The sequence below is a fragment of the Humulus lupulus genome, chromosome 9 (genome assembly GCF_963169125.1).
Source record: "Humulus lupulus chromosome 9, drHumLupu1.1, whole genome shotgun sequence".
NCBI lineage: Eukaryota > Viridiplantae > Streptophyta > Magnoliopsida > Rosales > Cannabaceae > Humulus > Humulus lupulus.
The window spans coordinates 13,834,628-13,839,630 of record NC_084801.1 but is presented as its reverse complement, the minus strand read 5'-3'; positions in this window follow the sequence as shown (position 1 = coordinate 13,839,630).

Here is a 5,003-nt window from a genome sequence, read left to right as displayed (position 1 = left end):
TACCAAAGGCAAGGTCAACTTACCGTGAGAGCCATCCCCAGCGAAGACTCCATCACATTCTCCGGGCTCTTTGTCTTGATCGCCCTCAAGTCCCTCTCGGTGGCATTGTAATAATGGTCCACAGTGTAGCTCGCCGTCTCGTAGACCGTTCCCCGAAAAACGTCGGGGATCTTCTCCAGAGCCCGGGGGTTCATCGGGACGTGCACCTCAGGGGTTGTGGCCGCCAGGGTCCCGAGGGGCACCTTCGTATCCCGAGCTGGGTCGGGAATTCGCGGGGGAGGAGGGGGCCTCTTCATAACAGGAGGAGGCGGAGGCAGTTTCTCCGGAGTTGCCGGGGACTGATTTTTCCCCTTTGCACGAGACTTAGAAGTACTCCCGATGGCCTTCTTTGCCAGCTGGAGCTTTTTCACCGAGGGCCCAGAGGCCCCGGAAGGGTTCCCTCCAGGGAACATGGCTCGCAGGTCATTGCCTCCGGGCTGAGACATCTCCTCTGAGAAAGCAAAGGCAAAGTATTAATAGACAAGTAGAAATATTTATGCAAGACAACAAAAGTTAAAGGGAAAACAGATCTCAAGTATATTGAAAGGGATCCTACCCTCCGAGCTAGAGGAGGAATCTATGGTTACGACCATCGTCCCTGGAGCTGCAGCAGGTGAATCTAGGATAATGACTTCACGGACTGGAAGAGGTTCCGGGTCCGAATCTGGCTCGGGACTAGACTCTTCTACATATTTCCTAAGGCCCGGACCTACTATACCCTCCCAAAGGGAGGGCCACGACTGAAGATTGGTCCCATACTCCTCAAGAAAGACCAACCTGAATGCTATGGTGTTATCTACGATTACAGTGCCCCTAGGGCGGCTACTTTCGTAATCTAGCACGAGCTGGTCGACGCATTGGAGTAGGGTCATATCGCGGTCTGGGTCACTTCGATGACGTTGAATGGGCTGGTTGGGATTGAACCTAGCTAACCGAGGGTCTGCGATGGCCCTATCTAAGTCCCTAAACATATAAGGATTACCTTGCCCAGAGGGACCGGCGGCTGCTCCGGACCGGACCCTCTCCTAGTCTGTTTCTTGGGCGACCTCCAACTCCCGCTTCCGCCTCACGAGGAGCACCTCGTCCTCCTCATCCTCCTCGTCCTCTCCTTCCCCCGCATCCTCCTCCTCACGAATGGGTGCTATCTCGCGGGATGGGGGGACGCCCCGAGGTCTCCTCAAGGCCAAAGTCTGGCCAGGAGAGATCAACTTGCACGCCAGCATCGTCTCATCCGACACAAGCTGGCGATAGTCCTTTTCGCTGGGGGGCAGCCCCGCCAAGGTCTCGTATTGACCCCCGAGGGTCACAGACTTGGCCATCCTCGCAAAAATGGCTGCATGATTGTTTCTAAGTCATGAACAAATGAGGGGAGCTATTCAATAGTCAACTCACGAGCTAAGAGTAAAAGATACTTACGAGGACGGTTGAAGTAATGAAGTTCGCAGTTGCGAAACCCCTTGGACATAAAGAACTGGTCTTTGAAGTCGTTGGGGTGACTGGGCAGCTCGATGACCGCAGCCGTGTTTGGAAAACGGGTCAAGTAGTAGAACCCGTCGCCTCGCCCCCGCTGCTCCGGGCTGGCATTGAGGCAAAAAAAATGTAAGATATCCGCCGGGGTGGGGACCTCCCATTCCTGCTTCAGGAATAAATATTCCAACCCCGCTAACAAATGGTACGAGTTAGGAGGGAGCTGGAAAGGGGCCAACTTCACGTAATTGAGGAAGTCAGCAAAATATTGGTCCAGCGGGAGGAAGGCCCCAGCCTTGAAGTGCTCATCGCTCCAGGCCGCGTATTCTTCATCGAGCGGCGCGTAGCTCCGCTCACCTTCTAGGGGAGGTCGGGTGATCAGAGTGCCCCTCCCAATCTCGATATTGTGGGAAAGGAATATTTTATTCACTTTCCCCTGGTCGGTGATCTTCGAGACGATCCTCTCGGCCTCGAAGAAAGCGTCGGGCGCCACCTCGAGCTCCTGCTCCACGGCCGGCCCAAAAACGGGGATTGGAGAGTCTGTCACCACCTCCTTTCCTTTGGATTGTTGAGAAGACGAGCTGCCAGCGGTCTTCTTAGGGGCGTTCTTCTTAGGTCCCATCGGGTCGCCTAGCGAACAAAAGAAGAAAATTTTAGAAAAGGCGACCTAAGCATAAGAAAGAATCTAGAGCGAAGTGTTTCCTTTGCACGGGTTGAGGTAATCTTAGCCCATGGAGAGTGAGACCACACTGTTCTATGAACACACGCCTGTGCTTCCAACAGATCCCCGATTACTCGGAATTCGTGTGTCAGGAGGGTTAGGATAAAAGTTTGCCTTAGAAGGAAAGTTTCAGTAGGCAAACAGTGCAAAAACCGCCTGTGAAGCGTGTCCCCTAAGCTACCCAGCTTTGCACCCAAAAGACTGGATATTTCAAACAGGCATACCAAAAATCCTACCCAGAAAATTTCCCCAGAAAGCGTACCCTATAAGCCATGCTCCTAAAGGGTTTTTTCCATGATCGATGCCCTAAAATAAAAACCTATGCCTATCATACCCACAAAAAACCAGTAGAATGTTGCATGCAGCTACAGGAACAATTTACCTAAGCTACAGTGAAGAGGAAATTTAAAGAATGCATAAGCAGAAAACTTGCAGAGTGTTTTGCTGTGGGGAGGATGAAGGGGTCGTCTGGGTTAGAGCCTCGACGGAATAGCTGGTGCCAAAGCCTCAAAGGAGCTCTTGCGCCTGAACTTCTGGAACGCTGGGAATAGTAACCGGAAGAAAAAGAGGGTTTTTTGAGGATGAGAAGGAAGAAGAAGATGGGAAATTTAGAAAAATTTCAAATAAACGGGTGGCCCATGCGTAAGGTGGCCACCCCTTTTATATACGTAGGAGGCCAAGTGAGGAGGGCCGTTGGATTGCCCTGATGTGGGATACGAGGCTCTCTACTCAAAAGGCGAAACGACGGCCGAGTATAGGCTAGGCCATTCAATGCGGTCCTCGGAAGACGTACCGTCACCAACCACGATGCTCCACGTAGTCGACGCCGGCGTAATGGGCGGAATGTGAAGAGTCCATAAGGAAGCCTAAAAGCCCCCACTGTGGCCCCAGATGACGTCATATGCCATGAGCAGAGGCTTGGGGGCTAATGTACGCCCTAATTTTCCACGAGCTATTAGCGAGCTGAGATATGGCATAATTATATCAGCCACGTGGAGGCCACATGCCCGAAGCTGTTGTTGTCAGGTCCTACCTCTTTAACTCGAGGTAACCAAAGGTTTATTAAGATCAATAAGGAGCCGAGTCAGAGGTATGAAGATCGCGAGTTAAGAAGGCATCCAGCTCGAGGCCGAGCTTGAGTTGGAAGTCGTGACCCTTTATAAAGTCAACCACGCAATGTAAACGTGTATATATCAGACATCATGTGTCTGATATATCCCTGAATTCTCAGACACGTAGCATAAACGTGCGTGTTCAGGCACCCACGACTGGGTTGGGCCGTGCGGCCCATTATCCCCCTTACCTACTGATCAGACCATACTTCATTTGTCAGGTTTTAGGAATTGATCATGAATGTCACAGAAATTACATGATGGGTAAGAAGGTCACGAGATGACCCCCCTTGCCAACCCCCAGGTGTCCTCTCCTATAAATATGGAGACCCTGGGAGTTGCAAAGGGTTGGATTCTATTGTGTAAAGAAATACCCTGTAAAGAATACCAGAAACATAGCAATAATATTGGCTGGTGGAGTAGAAGGATTTTAACCTTTGAACCACCTAAAAAAGTATTGGTATCATCTGTTCATTTTAAGATCATTTATCTGTTTCGGTTCATTACTTAGCACTAATCCCATTCTCTTAGATTCTTAATTTCCTGTTGGTGAAAAACCGCATGAACAATCTCCATATGAGTTATAGAAAGGAAATAAACCAAACATTGGTTATCTTAAAGTGTGTGGGTTTCTTGCTTATTGCAAGAGCATCGATCCTAAAAGGACCAAGTTGGGTCCAAGAGCTATAAGATTTGCATTTGTGGGTTATGCCCAAAATAGCAAAGCTTATAGATTATTAGACTTGGAGTCTAATGTAATAATTGAATCTACAGAGGTTGAGTTCTTTGAGAACATGTCATGCGATGGCAACAAACTAGAACCAACTCAAACTAGAGAGCCTCAAGAGGAGACTCCTAGAATAGTTGGTGAGCAACCTCAATTGCCTAGAAGGAGCCAAAGGCTCAAAGATTTGGGATCAAGTGATAAGTGTTCTCCAATAAAGACACTATACTTTGTTGAAGGTGATAATGAGGAAGTTACTTGGAAGCATCAAATAGTACTTCAAATAGAAGATGATCCCAAAACCTTCAAAGAAACAATGTCATCAAGAGACTCCGCATTTTTGGAATGAGGCAATTAATGATGAAATGGATTCAATTATGTCAAACCACACTTGGGAATCGGTTGACCTTCCAAAGGGGTCCAAAGCAATTGGGTGCAAATGGGTATTTAGAAAGAAATACCATATCGATGGCACCATACAAACCTTCAAGGTTAGGTTAATAGCCAAATGATTCAAATAAAGAGAGGGGGTAGATTACTTTGACACACATCTACTGGTAGCAAGAAATACTTCTATAAGGTTATTGTTTTCCTTATCATCTATATACACCATTTATGCTCACCAAATGGATGTCAAAACAACATTCCTAAATGGGGATCTCGAGGAGGATGTCTATATGGAACAACCGGAAGGTTTTGTTCTTCAAGGAAATGAATATAAAGTTTGTAGACTTGTCAAATCATTATATGATTTGAAACAAGTTCCAAAACAATGGCATGAGAAGTTTGATAAAGTCATTGTTTCTAATGGATTTATACACAACAATGCGAACAAGTGCTTATACTATAAGAATTGTGGTGACTATGTCATACTTGTGTATCTATTTGTAGATGATATGTTGATTTTGAGTAATGACATGAAAGGAATAATGGAAACGAA